Genomic DNA, 18,555 nt, shown 5'->3' with positions numbered 1-18,555 from the left:
TAAATAAGATTCTAAGCACATATGAAACTAATGTATATCAGTGTGGTATTAGCATTAGTTTGTCTCACCACAGTTCTTTTAGAAAATAATTAATCATCATTGAACTTATAAATCCCTGACTCAAAACTGAAATGAAAACAGTTGTCCTTGTAAAACATCTAAATTCTATATCAATGCCACAATTAAAATCATCTGTCCATATGACTTGTGACTGACCTGAGACTGAGTTTTCAATCTGTGCTTGTTTCCTCTGTCCACATTATCCTGATATGGAGAAAAATTTTCTCTTGACATACAAACATATGAACTTATTGTACCAAAGTTTCAGCCAGCCCCCACGTTATCTTTGAAGTGTCCTCCCAGCAGAATGTTCACAGTGAGTTTTATGAATGTCACATATCCTACATTTTGCCTGCCAAATTTGGTAGCATTCCATTCAGTTATTCTGAGGAGCTACACTGACAGATAAATAGGAAACACACAGAAATGTAGTTCTATAGGAGTGGGTCAGAGATAGCTCATGGAATTTGAGTGATGGTAGAAAGAAAGACAAGAAGGATTTGCAAGTTCATATTGTGGTATCTGGGTTAGTTAGAGGTGATGTCATTAACCAAAATGAGGTGCAGTGTTCAGGAATGTGACTCTAGTTTAATTTTAGCCATGCTCAGTTTCAGGGACCTACTGAAATTTAAGGTAGAGAAGTTCAGTAAGCAGTAATAAATATAAACTAGAAAAAAACTTTTAAATGGAGAAGCTAAAATTATGTAGCAATTGACACATGTGGAAGCTGAAGCTGACGAAGTGCCCTGGAGACTTGGTAATGAGGACAGGAAGAGTGTCTGAGTCTATATGAGGTTGGAAAGAAAACTATGAGATATGTAAGAAGCAGCTCTTGCTTTGGTTAAAGTGGGAAAGGATCTAGAGGATTTAATATCCAAAGAAGAGGATAGAAGGAACACTGCAGGGTTGAGGCTCTGGAGTGGTAAATAAATGGATGTGCACCTAAAGGAAGACAATATGATTCCAATGTTTTGATCTTGGAAATTTTGAACGAAGGTAGCACTTTCCCCTACATCTTTCATTCCCTCATTCAAACATGACATATAGAGTACATCTGTGGGCAAACCACCATGACACTGACCACAGGCAGGAGAATGAACACGCCTTACGGAGACAGTAACAGATCTGTATTTATAGATGTTGAAATTGAGATGCCCGTGGGTTGTCAAGGTGGGGATGTCTACCAAGATGCAAAGATGAAAGTCAAGGTAAGAGACTGTTCCATAGAACACTTGAAGTTCTAGTAGCAGATGAAATCACCCAGGGGAAAAAGAAAGGATGGCCTCTACTGCTGTGTCTGAACACATTAGTAAAACCTATGAATATTATTTGTGGGAGAGAAAGTGAAGCAAACAACAGTGAAGGAGAAGAAACATCTATGCAAGTAAGAGAGCCAAGTGAAGGATCATGGAGGACAGGGAAATAAGATTTTCAAGAGTTGAGCAGCCTGCCACTCAAACCCCATCCATGTCAAAGGAAATGAGATCAGAGGGGAAAGTACTGAATTTAGCCTTTATCAGAATAGTGAGGATAGACACTGTTACAAAGGACCAGAGAAACAGCTGATGCTGAGTAGGGACTTAAAGATGGTATCACGGTTCATATGTAGGATTTTTAGAAATGAGATTACTTATAAGCCCAGGATAACAAATCACTGAAATCAGAAAAAAATTAAAACATAGGAGAAGAAGGGATAACTGATAGGAAAATAATTCAAAGGAAGCCAGATAATATGGGATTAATAGTACTTGCGCAATATCTAGGCAACACATGCCTTCACTGTGATGTGAATTCCCATTAGTCTCTCTTCTAGTGATTTCAGAGTATTGGAGTTCAACATTTCATGTAAAAGGGGAACATTCCTGTCAGGCTCAGTGGTGAATGCCTGTAACCCCAGGGATTAACAAGACCCTAAGCAACTTAGTCAGAAACAGTTTCAAAATAAAAAATAAAAAAGGGCTGCGGATGTGGCTCAGTGGTTAAGTGTCCCTGGGTTCAAACTCTAGTACCAAAAGAAAAAACAAAAGGGCTGTGGAAATGGGATACAGTTCCTGAGCATCATCTTTGAATATCACTTATTCTTAGTTACACAGCATTCCAAAGGACAGGACAGTCCCTAATTTTCTAAAGAGAATTCTCCACCATATCAGCTCATACCTTCCTGTGCAAAACTAAACAGGAATACTGGCAACAGCTGCTGCATGTTATGTGGGATGATCGCCTTCTCCATGAGTTAAATAGAAACTTGCAAAGAGAAGACACAATTCCTAAGGAACAGTATGTATGGGGGTGTGGCGGGGAGCAGGTGTATGTTGCTCTCGTCCTTTATTTAAGAACAAAAAATGTCCCTAGGAACAACATGATGCTCAGGAAACAAGGCATCTTGTTCCTTCCTACCTAACTATTCTGCCTGCCTTGTTTCTATTCTCAACTCTGGACCCAACCTGCTATGCATTTGCACTATGGTTCTTCTCATACTTGAACCTTTCTTCTGTTTGCTCTTGTTTTTCCTTCACCAGGAAATACAGAGATGTGGAAGTGCCTCACGGCGCCGGTGGCGAGAGTGACACAGGACACCCACACAAGTTTACAAGGACTTGGAAAAAAGTCCTTGCCTGAGTGCTTGTCTCCTAGGAGCTACCAAGAGCTCAGGAAAGCAAAGCAACCTGACAGCACCGCAAGCCCCCAGCCTCAAGCAACAGCGAAGGCTGTTATTGCCACACCGAGCTCCACACCGAGCTGCCACACAGAACGACCGCTGCCACACCGAGTGAACGCAACGCGTGCACACGTCCACACGCAAACAGCACGAGCAAGAAACCGGTTGGGTGTGGAACGAGGCGCACACCGCGCAGCGCACGCATAACATGCACACGCGTTATCTCCGCACGAGTCCAGGTGCCCAATCCCCCCAGCCACAGAACCTCACCAGACAGCCGGGTAACTTTCCAGGTGCGCAGCTGGTCACCTCTGCGCGGCCACCCCTGCGTCTCCGCGTCCTCTCCCACGCCGCCCTCCCCAGCCGCCTGCGGCGCCCGAGCCGAGCGCAGGTCAGCTCAGCCAGCACGAGTGGTGCGCACCCTGCGCAGCGAGGGCACAGGGCCGCCGGCGCCGCCGCTCGGACTGCGTGTGAGCCGGGGACGCGGCGAGCGCGCTGCGGGCAGGAGCTGCGGCGGCGTCGGTGCTGCCGCCCGGCTCCTCTGCGGGGGCCGGTGCAGAGGCGGCGCGCGGGGAGGGAGGAGGGGGAGGAAGCGCGAGAGGAGGGACGCAGGAGGGCGGGGGTCAGTCGGGGCTATTGCGCTGAGCAGCAGGAGCACGCTTCCCTAAAGGTGGGGTCACCGCGCGCGCGCCCGCACCTTTACTCCCTAGACAAGCCAGTGGAAACCGCCGCAGTCTGCACTTTATACCCCAGAGCCTCCAGCGAGGCGACTTAAGTAGGGCGATAACATCGTGGTTGTAGCATATTTTTGTTATTATATTTCTATTTCAAGTGTGTGGGACGAGGAGAGAGGAAAGTTCGGGGGGAGGGGTTCATCTCTTCCTTCCCTCCCTATCCTCCATCCCACCAGTCTTTTCACCGCAGGCTCCCCTATCTCGCCTTCCCTCCCAGCGCGCAAACAGGCGCACACATTGGACCTGTTCTCTTCTGTCACACCAGTGCCCTTCTAGAAGACGTGTGACCCCGGAGCAGATTGGCGACGCGCTTTCCCCAAACTCTGGAGCCTTAACTTGCGTCTAGTTTGCCAGGTCACGTGACGCTGGGGGCAGCGGTTGAACGGAGTTTCAAGGGACAGAGATTGTACCTCCGGAATTGCATCTGCTGGTCTTTAACAGGGAGCTTTCTTGATCACTCAGGCGGTTAATTTAATACTCTCCCGTCGCCTTTTGAGTACATGTTTTTTCCTGAGGCGTGCATTGTGGTTTTCTAAATATATACATACACCCACCGCATTATTTGTCGTGCCTGGAGTTGTGCGATCTCCATGTGGTTTTCTCCCTTTCCTCCTGCCCCCAGAGGAATTCAACTGGCAGATCCACGGAGGACAAGGGCAGTTTCTGTGTTGAGGAACGTGAAGTACAGTGAAGTCTATTCTTCGTGTGCATCCAGAGTGTTAGAACCTGACTCCCTTGGGTGTCAAACCACACGGTGGCAGTGGGGCTCATGTAACACCAGCATGCACTATTACATACATAAACTTATATAGAAATGAGGCCTGGGGAAATGTGTTGAATGGGACCATTAAGTTTAAGAGGAAGAAGAATGTAGTCCTGTATTTATGCAGACTGGAGAAAAATAAGCAAAAGTACAAACTACTTTTTCCTGAGTTTAAGCCAGAATCTGTATGTTCATGCTGGCTTCCAAGAAAGCCCAACCTCAGGAGACGGAAGGATGAAGGAGAATTCCACAAGGAAAGGGGAACTAATTAAGTCATTGCTGTGTCACTGCAATAAAGGACATTTAGTCAATGGACTGAAGTTTTGTGAAAAATTTAATGACAAAGGAAAAAATAGAATTTTTGAAGCCCTTACCTTTCATTTAATCCAGGTTGTTTTTGAATTGTGGGTTGCTAATTAATGAGCCATAAACTTGATGTATTAAGTCAAAGCTACCATTTTTTAAAAAAAGACACAGTAGAATAAAATAACAGTATTTCACTCATAGGAAGAGCAAATATGTTTTATAAATCTTTTAATTTAGTGAAATATTATATGTGTGTGCACTGGGTCAGCCATGTAGTATGTACTTTCTTATTGTTAATTGAGATAAAACTTGAAGGCCACTGATGGGGTACACATTGCTGCCCATGGTCACCCCCCTCAGAATATGGGAACTCACTTCTCCCCCAGCAATTCTATACTGTCATCCCAGCCCTACCACACAAAGGAGGAGGAGGGCTAGTGACCCTTTGTTTAAGTCTTTTATTCAGTTTTTCAACAAAATGCTTTTCTCCATCTCAGGCCCTGTGGGGATTCGGTAATAACAAAATTAACTGTCATCTCTGTTAATTTAGAGTCTACTATCTTGTGGGGGAAGCAGACATTAAACAAATATAAAAATAACCATACATGTGATAAACACTCTGAGGGAAAATATGTGAGAAAAAATATGGGGTCATAATTTAAATATGGGAGGTCACCATTAATAATTAACCCAATTTAAAATGTCATAAATGATAAAGAAATTTATTGTTTCATAGGGACCAGAAGTCCTAAGGTCAGGAGGCTCTCCCTGGTGAGTTCAGCAATTCAGCAGTGTCAGGGTGTGCCCCAGGCTGTTTCCGTTATCCCCCCTGTGATCCCCTTCCTGTCAGCTTTGTCTCTGTCCAGAGCCAGCCACCCAGGGTCTCAGAGTGACTGGAGCAACACTGAATAGTGCCTGAATGTAGCAGAGAGTATCTGTTCACAAGAGTGGGGAAATCTTTCTCAGGAACTTCTTTGAGACTTCTCATCTGACAAGAGTCAAAACTGATTTGTGCACCCACCCCTGAAGGATAGGAGTAGAGAAGGGCTTACTGTGATGGGTTGGTTTAAGTTCTTCAGAATTTTCCCCTGAGCTCTTCAGGATTGTATTCTTTGAGAAATAAATACCCAAACCAAGAGGAGAATGTGTAGTTAGATATTGGCTAGGCAGTCTAGAGTCTGCTACAGGGGTGCAGGTGGGAAAATTGCATTTAAACTTAAGGTGAGTGAGAGGCAGACAAGGAATGAGGAGGCACCATCAAAGAGAGGGAATTCCTCCGGAGAAGACTGACTCCTGACTCTGGGGTAAAGGACTGCATGCAGTTTCTCATTTACTCCATCCACTAGAGGAAGCTAGCGGACTTCAGGAAGCATGCCCAAAGAGTTAAAATATATTGACCAAGTTCACATGGCTAATAAGTTGGAGAGCCAAACTATGTCATTCCAGAGCCTAAAAGCTTGAGCTCTTCTGCCTCTACTGAAGAGACTGAGAAGCCATACTCTGCTGACCTTTCTCTGCCATTGACTGAGCAGCCCCCCTCCCAGCTCCCTCTAGGATGTCTTTGGACCTCTGGCAGTGCAGGACATGTGTTCAAGAATAAACCTTCTCCCATTGGGTGTTCCTCTGCTCTGCTTGTTGTCCTGTTTCTCTACTAAGCCATTCTACCAGAAAACTAAGTTTCTCATGATGTCTAAGCTCAGAGAGATGGGGAGGATGAAAGGATCATCTTTTCTGTTTTACAACAGTTAGAGAAGTCCTCAAGCAGCTCCTGGGTTTCACAAAAATACTTGTTTTGTCTACATTGCTTTTTTCACAAGGAACTGCATCCATGGAGTTGAGCTGGGAACAGATTCCACAATGCTTCCCTGCTGAATTTAGACTTTTTTTTTAAGCCCATGAACTACTTATTTCTGTTTGAGCTCATCTACCATAACCCTATTTTCTCCAGATAAAGTTCCACACAAGGGGCTACATGATTGCTGTTAGCCTCCTTGCCCATCAGATCAGCCTTGGGCTCATAGCGTTTGCCCTCCAGCTCAGAGCCTTCCAAGCTAAGCTCCCGTCTATGTATCAGCAGATTTCCTGGGAATATAAGAGAGACAAAACCATCATCCTGGTGAGTCACATGTTTTCTCACCATCTCTTGGGCTTTGTTCCCTTCTCACCTGCACTCTTTCACTTCTTTACAGACTTGGTATCTGACCCCATGAGCAGCCATTTCAACTGCAAAGGCTCAAGTCTTTGGTCCTTGTGTTCCTCTTTCTGGTTGACTTTGTCAAATTCTAGCACAGAAAAAAAAATTCCATTTGCCTTTTAGTGCTTCTGCTATCCAGGGTCTGGCAACATTTGACATGATTATGAACTTGGACCAACTGATCCACTGCAGTTCCCTCATTATCTTACTTCCCTTCAACCCACAGTCCCTTTATTCACTTCAATGCCATTTATGTTTTCCTTGATGTCCACAGACTGTGCAGGATAGTGGTTCTTTCCTCTATGATCCCAATGTAACATGCTGCTCCAAAATACAAATACTTGTTAACTAGTCTGTCTTCCTTCTTAGGCTTCAGAGCAGGGACTTTGTTATGCTAATTCTCCAGTACATGCCCAGGCAACATAGCAAGACCCCATTTCATGAAAAAAAAAAAAAAAAAAAAAATATATATATATATATATATATATATAGAGAGAGAGAGAGAGAGAGAGAGAGAGAGAGAGAACTCTTTGTTCTACTCTTTTTTCTTATTTGAAAACTGTTTACCAAGATACTAGAGACTTGAAAGAAAACCATCTATATGTGTGTTTCCTCCATGAAAGTTTATTACTAATGTCATACAATTTCCCAGGCTCAGCACTGGGATTGTTCTCTATTCCTCTCTTCTCTTCCCAAGGGCCAATGATTGTTCATTTGCCAAATTCTCCCCAGTGAAGGAGGGCGAGCATCCTGAGCATTAACTCCTGGCACATTGGAGCTGTTCCTTAGCCTTTCCAGGCAGCTTTCAGAGCTGCCATCTGTCCCCCATTTTGAATTGATCAGTCTCTCTCCCATGCTCATCTTGAAGGTCCTCCCTCCTCTAATTCTACTCCCACTCAATCTAAATTTTCACAGGTGGTCTTCCCATTTTTCCTTTTTCTCCTCTTCTGCTCTTCCTTTTTCTCTTCCTGTCCCTTTCTTGTAGCTCCATTCATTACTTTTATGTGTTCTTTATCCAGAACCTGCCCTCTCCCAGCTCTGCATTTATTTCAGCCAGTCTTATGGTTATTTATCACTTTCTACTTTTATGTTGTTGTTATCCATCTAAATTTCCTATCTCCCCTGCCAGACTCTACACATCAGGGTGGTATGGTTCTCTTTTCATCTTTGTTTCATCTCTCCCATCACCCACAGCAAGTTCAGTCCTGGAGTCCATAGAGAGCCATGACTTATTACCCCAGAAGAATTATGTTTCTGAAATTCTATAAAATTTGGAGAATATTCTTAATTTTTCTTCTGGAATAAAGACAATTTATTTGAAATAATTATACTTAATTTATGTTAATAATCTTTATAACTAATAATAAGATAATAGTAAATTTTACTATAAAACACCAAGTATAAACACATTTGTTTTTTTGGTTTTATTTGCATTGACTTTCCTAAATAATGATTTTCTTTCTAGTTACAGATGTTCATTAAGTAATACGGCCAGTGTATATTACCTATGCACCAGGCTTATCATCTCTGGCATCCCACCATTCTGTGCTATTTCAAAGTAACATGGACCACCCATAAAACACTTTGGCCTCTCAGCCCTTTAGTCTTCCCATATCCAATATCCTACATCTCACTCAGCTTTCAGCCAACCACTTTCACTATCATGCCTGGACTTTCCATTAACATTACTGATAGTAATGGTGTTTATGCACCCCAGATCAGCTTGGCCCTGCCTGCCCACGAGATTTCAGCCCTTTGCTCAGCTTCTCAGCCACAATGACCCTGGCAATGGTTCATGCTCTCCCCATGGTTGTAAAGCCTAGGCTAACACTAAGATGAACCTCAACCTCCTTTGGATTGAGGGTCAGGCCTGCAGGGCTTTTGTAATACCCATGGTTAAGGGAGCCTCAGTAGTTCCAGCCTCTGAGCTGAACAGACTAAACCCACAGAATCCTTGGTTTTCCCTAACTGCCACCTGGAAGGGCCCAAAACACAACCCAGAAATGCAGTGAAATTATGCCCTGTAGAGTTGACTTTGACCACTGAATGACAGGAGCCAGGACGAAGACAACAGGTAAATTGTTCACCCTTCCTGCCCACCCAGAAGCTGCTCAAAGACGCAATGGTTCTGCACTTATGGCTGCTCTACCGTGACTCAGCAGCTTTGTTTTCTAGAGAAACTGCAGACCGGTAAGGCACCACCCTAAATCTGCTTTTTCTCTTCTCTCTCGTTTCCCTTTTTTCACTTGCCCCTGCAGCCCTAGGATAATATCCGAAATAGAGTTTTAGCATGTGAGCTCAGACTCATAATCTAGAGAACCCAAGCTAAGATAAGATCTTTTGTGCTGTGACTTCAGCCTTGCATTCTTCAAGCTTATTTGCTCAGTCACTTTCTTTTCATATGTTTCTGACCTTATAGGGACCTTTAGTTCCTTAACCCTCTATTCACTTCCTCCCTGTCTTTGCTCCTTTACAGTTTATTATGCAGTACATTATTTTACTCTCTTGGTAACTTGCCCTGGTCATATGTCTTCTAGCAGCTAGATGCAGCACTCATCCTGGGAAAGTCTGCTGCACACCTTCTCTTTCTGATATTTAGACAAGGTGAATGTAGGCCCCTTGATCATTAACTTAATTCTGTGTCAAGGGTTGTGGATTAGACTGATAAAGCCATTCTAGAAAGCCATTTGGCAGGATTTACTAAAAATGTATACAGTCTATTGGCACTTCTTCTTCTGAATATACTGTGTATTCTAGAATAATTCTCATGCAGGTCCATAGAGGGACATGGACAAGGACATTGTCCTTGCAACTATTGCAACTTCTTTTTTGTTAGGATTAGGGAAATAGGCCACCTGGGTGCACATCTCTAAAAGGATGAATATACACATTATTGGCGGATATATGTCATAGAAAATTATATAAAACTCAGAAATAACAGATTAGATATTTTATTTTAAAAGCAAAATTATATATCTTAAAAAATATAGTGTCTAAACCAGGTGCAGCTGGCACTCCTGTAAGCCCAGCTACCCTGGAGGCTGAGACAGGAAGATTGCAAGTTTGAGGCTACCTTCAGCAACTTAACAAAACCCTGTTTTAAAAAAATAAATAAGTAAAAAGAGCTAGGGATGTGGCTCAGTGATAAAGCACCACTGGGTTCAACCCTTAGTAGCGAAGATAAATATATGGATACATGTATACAATGAGATATGCCTATATGACACAATATCCTTTGCGTTAATTAAAACAACTGTGTGTAAAGTACATCAATACTCATTTCTCAATAACACATACAAAAAGCCTGGTATGGTGGCACACATCTGTAATCACAGTAGCTCAGGAGACTTACCCAGGATGATTGCAAGTTCAAAGGCCAGCCTGACAATTTAGAGAGACACTCTTGCAATAAATAAATAAATAAATAAATAAATAAATAAATAAATAAATAAATAGGGGTCGTAGTTTGGTGGAAAAACACCCCAGTACTGGGAAAGTTCCATTCCCAATACTGCAAAAATAAATGGATGGACGGATAGATACATAGATAGATAGATAGATAGATAGATAGATAGATAGATAGATAAACACACAAATTAAAAGATACAAAATAAGCACAAGATATTGTTTAACCCTGCAAAAATGATGCAAAGCCACCACAGGATGATATAGGGGAGGATCATGCCAGCAGAGAGCAGATGAATTAGCAAGTGCAATAGCAGAAAGGAGCTTGGTGAGTTTCAGGAAGAGAAAGAAGACAGATAGATGCTTGAGCTCCAGACACTCCTCACACAGCTGTGGCCCTGCCTCAGGCCTTTTTCCACAGTGTTAGAGCATGGTGGTGTCTTTACCTATATCACAATTTTTATCAAGGGGTTTTAAAATCTGATGTGCATATACATAACCATATTAAACTGCAAACTCCTTGCAGCAGATATGACCTTTTCTTCATGGTAATTACTCAGTGAATATCCATGAATAAAACAATGATGTTAAAAAAAAAAAAAAAAAAAAAACTGTTCAACCATAGCTTCCAACCAGAATGCAACTTTACTCTGGAATGCTGGGAAATACTTTAACTCACTGCACATCCTTGTGTTCAGTAACCAGAGATGGGCTAGCCATTTTGATGCCCAGATGCCACATATCCCAACAAATAGAAATACCACGTAGCAACAGCTCTGTCAATGGCAGCCCTAGCCATCAATTTACAAAGAATGCTCATGCCTTTCTAGCAATAGCTAGGGTAACATAACTATGTTTTAATAATGACTGTTTCTTTGCTTGTTGGTTTGTTTCATGTATTGTTTATGTTGTTATATACTAAGATATATATTATATATATATATATATATATACACACATTAGAATAAGTGAAAGCAGTAACAGTTTAACAATGAAAGTAATGGTAGATTAATGAAAATAATTTAGGTGTTATTATCTAATTTCATTCCACTCTTTTAGAGTATTATGCCATACAGGTATAGGTTATTATTTGCCCATCCTGGCATTTACCCAGAAGAAACCTGGCTTCAACTACATTTCATTTCTCTCGTCACATAACCATTCAAGAAGAACTAAATCCATTATGACCTCATTGAAGATATAAAATTGTCTCATTTCCCAAACTCAGACTGTCTGTAACTGATTCTTCCTCCCAGAAAGTCCTCCAGACACCAAAGGTTTCATTTAATCAGTAAGCGATATCTCCCTGAAATAAGGGTAATTGAGAATCCTGCTTAGTTTCAGTCCTTCATTGGGTCAAATTATTTTTCAGATTTTGCTTGCTCCATGTAAACTGTGCACCACTAAGTGAACTTATTTGATGACCTAATGCCAGGCAGAACCATCTGCTCATAGACAGCAAATTATAAATTATTTCCTACCTGTGCATAGCTAGCATGTCCCATGAGGAAGCCTCTAAAAACAGCTACATGGTCTTCAGTCTTAGCACATTGTCAAAAGCCACTATTTATTTTCATTTTGTGACCTTGCCGATGGGAATAATTACGGATTAACCTAAGCTTCATGATGTTCTCCTTCATTGAATTTGTTAGTGACTTTGCAACTTATACACCTAGCTTCCCTTTGGAGACCCTAATTAGAAGTAAACTACCAATTTAATTGTCCAGTGTGTTCCATTTATATAGGTTCCTATGTTAATAAGATAAAAATTTTATGAACAGTTAGTTCTAGTCTTTAGTTATTTTACTTTATAAGAGCCAAGATTTAGTGTCTAGCTATCAGGGGCCAGTTACACAACACAACATCTTTTAGACTGAGTGTTTACAAACATTCATGAAGTGTACCTAATGCATAATAAGTAGTCTATAAACATTTCTTGAATGAATATATGAATATTGCTAGGCTATTTAGCAATTTAATAAAAGTGACAATGTGTATCTATTTTTAATTACAGTTTTTATTAGAAATTCTACAAATACAAATAAGATTTATTTTATTTTTCCATTGCTAAACAGCTCATTTATTGAGAGAACATTTTAGAAACTACATAATTAGCATGCCCTCTGGTAGCTGATTGTAGTGACTTGCCCTTGAACACATTTTGTGTGGGAGCTGAGGTCCCATGATTCTGGGAGAGGAACACTTTGAGGGATTTGTCCTAGGGAGAATGGACACCAGAATCTGTCCTTTGACCAGAGTGGAAATATCTGGTTCTAGCTGCAGATTTCTGGAGAGTTGGAGAACTGCTCTTGAGCAGAGAGTAGGTTAGAGAAATAAGGCAAGAAAGGGGCAGCTGTCCTAAACCCTGTAAGTGATCACCTTTATCCTCCACACCCAGCCTCCACATGAGCCAGAAGGAAACCTTCTGGAGGTGGTATTTCCAGAGAGGACACAGGGTTTGAAACAGCTTGTGTCTAATTCAGTGGTTCCCACAATTTTAGTCTCAGAAGACTTTTACAGTTTAAAAATTATTGAGAATCCCAAAATAGGCTTGTTTATGTAGATTATATCTATCAATATTTATAATTTTCAAAGTTAAAATGACTATTTTACAAATATTTATTCATTCAAAAATAACTTATTATAAAACCATTACATATTCATTTAAGACATAAATATTTCCCAAAAAATTAGTGAAGAGAAGCATTGTATTATATATCTTTTGCAAATCTCTTTAATGTTTAGCTTAATAGAAGATATCTGGATATTGCATATTGATGTCTATTTTCACTCTGTTGTTACACCACATATGACATGGTTTCTGGGAAATGCCATTGAAAAAGATGAAAAATAACAAGGTATCCATATTGACATAATAATCATTCTGATCTGTGAGGTCTTGGAAAGGTCTTGGGGACTCCCATGGGTCCCTGAAACACACTTTGACAACCACTACTCTGAAGTATGAGCCCCATATTACTTCATATGACTTGCGAAAGCAATGACTATGGCTCTGAGTTTCAGTCAGTGCCTCAATTAGCTTCCCCAAACTCCAGCTTCCAACAATTACAAAAAGAAAAAGAGTAGGAGATGGTTTCCCAGCTTTGATATTTTTATTTCATCAATCTTGAAAGCTGGATTAGCTAAACTCAATCTGTGGGTAATAGAGATAGACAGACTTTTGGGCCTTTGTCTGATCTTTAATCACTTGCTCCCAAACCTATAAAGTACAGAGAGGACACTGCTACATGCAGGTCTTCTAGTCTACATACTTCAAGTATTCACTCATTGGCCAAATTGTTCATTCAACCAATAAGCTTTTATTCTGGGGGATCAAAATTAATAGGACCCAAGTCTCTTATATTCTAGAAGTTTAAAATAAAAGAGAAAATCCTGGAATTCTATAATCCATGCATAGATTTATTTGGCATAAAGTAATCCATTCTGCAAATATATGCTACTATGCGCCATTACTGAAATACATACAAAGAGGAAACATTTCTTGTCATGTGAAACTCAGTAAGTAAACAAACCTAAATAAATCATTAAAACATACTAAGTCACATTAAAATTAAGTGGAGGGCTCTGTAGAAAATTTGGAGAGAAAGTGCGTATCTGGTGGTGGGGAGATGGGTATTAAGAAAGATTTCTGTCTCAGCAAGAAACCAAGAAGTAGGAGCATTGATTCTATGATCTGATGGACCCAGATTCCAATGTCACCTCTGCCACTTTCTAACCTCTCTATGCCTAAATCAAGGGGTTATGATCAGAGGTTGGGCAAATGTGATCATATTTGTAAAATACCCATCACGAAGTTCACTATCATTAAAGAACAGATGCTGTTCTTCGGGTAGAAATGAATAGGACATACATTCCAGGTGAGGACAAACAAAACCTCAACATATCCAGGAAATAAACTTGATAAAGTACAGTAAAATACCATGAATTTCTTACTGAGATAAGGTCAGAATTCTATAGCTTTTATTTAATTATCAATCTTTTGTAACACTTAGAGATAAAACAATAAAAATATAAAGCCTTGATAGAGTAAATCACAAAGCTGAAAAAAAGAAGAGTAAGTGTTTGAGCGTAAGACTAGCTAGCATTTCAGGTTTTATCAATGAGCAATACTAGAGTGCGTGCTATGATTTCTTCCCTTCATGAAATTGTGACTTGCCAACATCAAATTTGCATTAAGAACCTGAAAAGTACAATATTTGTAAATATTCTCTAGAACAGAAGGGGCTAGATTGTAAATTCTTCGGGTATGGTAGTATAAGGTTATGCATAATAGTACAATCACAGCACTTGTACCAAATCTGAAGCACTGCTGCCATGGTAGCCGCTACCCCACTAGATAGGCTGGACCTGGAAGAAGACAAGGCCATGTGGCCACAGTGTATCCCCCAAAATGTGACATCTGTATAATTTCCTAGGACTGCTATGTCCAAGGACCATACAATGATACCTTAAACAACAGGAATATATTTCCTTAAAGTTCCAGAAGCTAGTGTTAGCAGTTCCATGCTCCCTCTAAAACCTATAAGGGGAAATCTGTCCTTGCCTCTCCCTAGCTTCTGGTGGTGGCCATCAGTCCTTGCCATTCTTGTCTTGTAGCTATAGAATTTCAGTCTCTGCCTTTATCCTCCTGTATCATGCTCCTTGTGTCAAAACAACTGCAAAGAACCCTTTCCAAACAAGGTCACACTCACAAGTACCAGGGGTTAGGGTTTTGACACATCTTTTCAGAGAACATGATTCAACCCAAAGCAGAATCTTCAGTTAATTTTGGAACTGAATTTAACCAAGTGTGTGGGTAATGGTAGTCAGAGTGGAGGGGGACTCTTTCCACCTGTCCAAAACCTACTTGAAATCATACAGGGTCATAAAACCTGTGGATCAGAGTGTCTTTGAATTGCAATATTTAAAGTCAATTGGGGTATCATTTATGAAATGAGGAGTAATTTCCTGTGTCTAGAAAAAAGACTTGAAACAAATCCAGAAAAACCAAGGTGTTTTTGCGTAACCAAGTTGGCACTGAGGAGCCACCAATGTTTTCAAGTAACAAAAAGATGTGATCCAGCTTGTTACAGATAGGTTGCTCTGGCAATAGTGTGAATATCAAAGGTTGAGGGAAAAGATAAGGGGAAGAAATGGCAAACAGAAAATGACTGCAAGAGTCTGGAGAAGAAAATTGGCTGTGAATGTCTGAGGATGTGTGTCTATGTGGCAGTGGGCGGGTGCACTGTGAACTTGAGAGATGAGAAGGGAGTGATTAGAGAGCGTTCTGAGTGACCTGTTGGATGTGACTCATAAGAGAGAAATTGATACTGACTCTGAGGTGATGAGCTTGGTTAAGTGGGTGGGATGTGTCACCATTAATTAGGACAGAAAGCACAGAAGAAAATGAAGAATTTCTAAGGGATGAGCAGAATAACAATATATAAGATATTAAGCAGAGATCACAAAGGCAGGAGTCTTATTAGAAACACTTAAAAGAAACTGACTTTGGGGAGTTTTACAAGCACACTGAGCTACCATATTTTCTTCTTAGAAAGTCTGTAGTCACCCTACATGCGAAATGTCCCAAAGGACTGGTTTTCCCCTTTACTCTCAACTTCATGCACACCCCCATAACCAATCTTGTATTTTCTCCTCTGGTGGGTAGCACCACCATTTAGATGTCTTCTAAACCACAAATCTGGAATCTTTCCCAATGCCTGCCCCTCACAAAACCCTCATATCTGGTCAATAAGTCTTGTCCATTCCAGATTGTAAATCTCTTAATTCTACCCAGCCTCTCCATTTCCATGACTTCCACTTAAGTTTCTAGTCTTCTCTGACCTGCTCTATTGCCATCGCAGCAAACCAAATCTATTTGCCAGTGCACTTGACCTCCCTCCAACATAATAGCAAAGTGTAGTTTGTAGAATGCAAAATCTGATCATGTTGCTTTCATGCTAAGACCTTTTCCTGCCCTCCTCCCACTTCTGCCAAATAAAGTCCAAACTCCATAACATGGCCTGCAAACCCTGTATGTTTTTGCTCCTGCTTATCTCTAGGATTCTTCTTCTTCTCAGTTCATTCCTGCATATTTAAGAATGTTGAAGCTTTATGGTCTCTGAATACTTCTTGCTTGGTGTTTCCTCTTCTTCAGTTATCTTTCCACCTGTTCCTCTGGAATCACCTGCCCTTTAATGCCCACCCTAACACTTCTGTGCACAACTAACCCTTTCTTTTTCTTGTCTACTCTGTATTCTCACACTTTCTCTGTTAAACTTAAACCACTATGTGCAGCCAGGCACAGTGGTGTATGTCTGTAATCCCAGCTACTTAGAAGGCTGTGGCAGGAGGATCACAAGTTCAAAGCTACCCTGGGCAACTTAGACCCATAATTTTAAAAAGAGGGAGCAGGGAGGGGCTGGGGATTTAACTTAATGGTAGTATACCCCTAGGTCAACCCCCTGAAACCTCCCCTGAAATCTCCATGTACATTTCTAATACAGTTGATTCCAAGTCCTGCAAGCTCCTTGAGAGTTGGAGCTATCTAAATTCCATCCCACAAGCAGACTGAGCATTACTTTGTTTCATACACTGTATTTTTGCATCTCAAGTTTATAAAATCTGTAGACCAAGGAACTGGATAATTCAGATATTGAAGAAGAGCTGATAGCTAATAGGAAAGTCAAGAAAAATGAGAATATAAAAAGAAACAATACATTGGTACAGTCAAAGCTGAATTATTGTAGGTGAGGTCAAAATTTATTGTGTTTGGTTAAAAGCCATTTTAAGACCAAAGTAGCTATAGGATTATCTTTAAAGCAAGCCATACAGATCAAGTCAGAACAAAGTGAAAATTTCCAAATATAAAAATGATGACACTTTTTAATTTTTTCAAAATAGAAGTAGACCAATGTATTGCCTTTGACATTTTATTCTCACCAAGCAAAGTAACTCTCAATTCTGTTTTTCTCCAGTCAAAATAGAGACATGGTATAAAAATAAATATATTTGGTGGGGGTGGGGGATGGGACAGGAAACCAGAGTAGGCAAGCTATATTTTATCTGATTAGAACCGACCTCGGGAAACCTCTGACCTGGCTTCTGACTGATGGAGCACTTTCCTGCACCATCACCAACACTCAATTCTTACCTGGTTTTTACGTGTATTTCTAACTGAAATCCCTTCTCGCCTCTTGCTCTCCAACATTCTATCAGAGTTCCTTCTTTGCTCTTCAATTAAGGCCCAGTCCTTAAAGAGCTTGTGATCTCTGTAGGATCTGCAGAGGCTCTGTCCTCTAGGTCTGTGTTGCAGCCTGCTTCGGGCTTAAAACACTTGGAACACTTGCCTTTTAGGGACATTGTAAGAGGATGCACTTGAACAAACAAACTCTGTATGCTCAGGATTTCACATCGAAACTGTCATAAAATGATTTGATGTTTGAAGTTAAAAATAAAAATACTAACTGTCATGGTGGGGAAAAAATTGGAATCTGGAGGAACTTACATACACCCATTTTGTGGTTTAATACTGTTTGGTTTTGAATCACTTGAGGATGTGTGTGTTTCTCGGGGGAGGAGAGTAATAATCCTTTCAAATTGTGAGGATTGGTTAAATCTCAATTCAGTCCTGCTTCCACAGTGTGGAGGGGAGCTTCTCAATCCTTGATTGATATTCTCACAAGGTACAAAACTTAGAGTTTTCCCTTCCCTTCCTACTTTATGTCATGTCTTCCCATTAAAATTCCACATCTGTCCTCTATCCCTCCATCCCTCGGCCCTGGTCTAGACCACCACGACCCTTCTTTACCTGGGCTACTGCAGCAACTTTAAACTTGGTCACACAACTCCTATTTCTAATCCTCTCAATTGGTCTTCACTATCTCTATAATAGGTCATGCCACTTTCTGCTTAAAATTCTCCAATGGCTTCCCATTTTATTAGAATAAAATCTAAGCTTCTTTGCCTGACCTCTCCAGTACTGTATGATCTGGTGACTGCTCCTCCTGGCTCATGATCCTCCAACAGTACTGGTGACAGGTCTTCAGTTAAGATTCCTTTCTGCTTTGTCACAAGATCTTTCACCTCTTGGGACTTTGCATTTCCTGTTTCCTCTGCCTGGAGATTGTTGACCTCATCTTAAAATGACAACTTCTTTCATCTGTAGGTCTTGGCTTAAAATATCACTTTCTCTGCAAGGCTTTAGAGCATGACCTCTAAAGACAGCCCCACTTTATTTTTCTTCTTCTTTTTTTTTTGGCTCATGTCTTTTCTCATTATACTTATCAAAAGTTATAATGATCATAACTTTTCATTTTTAATTCATTAACTAATTGGTATTTTGGTCTACCATGATAAAATAAAGGATGTGTCTGACTCATTCACTTGGCATTCCCAGTACCCAGCACATTAACCAGCTGCTAAAAAGCCATTT

At 40.8% G+C, this 18,555-nt stretch overlaps 1 protein-coding gene across 3 annotated transcripts in view; it reads right to left on the bottom strand.

Annotated features, from left to right (window-relative positions):
- The window catches only part of PRKG2 (protein kinase cGMP-dependent 2), a 112,257-nt gene extending 94,822 nt beyond the window's left edge, over positions 1 to 17,435 (bottom strand). Inside the window, exon 1 of one of the 3 annotated variants that reach the window (XM_079153460.1) lies at positions 17,275 to 17,435. The gene's annotated coding sequence lies outside the window, so the exon portion shown is untranslated. Of the gene's footprint in view, positions 1 to 2,989; positions 3,346 to 3,696; positions 3,907 to 17,274 lie in introns of those variants that run through there. The other 2 variants (XM_079153461.1, XM_079153459.1) reach the window with 2 other exon arrangements.
- Positions 17,436 to 18,555: the final 1,120 nt, after the last annotated feature.

Source organism: Sciurus vulgaris (genome assembly GCF_902686455.1).
Source record: "Sciurus vulgaris genome assembly, chromosome: 9".
Taxonomy (NCBI): domain Eukaryota; kingdom Metazoa; phylum Chordata; class Mammalia; order Rodentia; family Sciuridae; genus Sciurus; species Sciurus vulgaris.
Note: the sequence above shows the minus strand (reverse complement) of the source record. Positions and strands in the feature narration are given on the sequence as shown.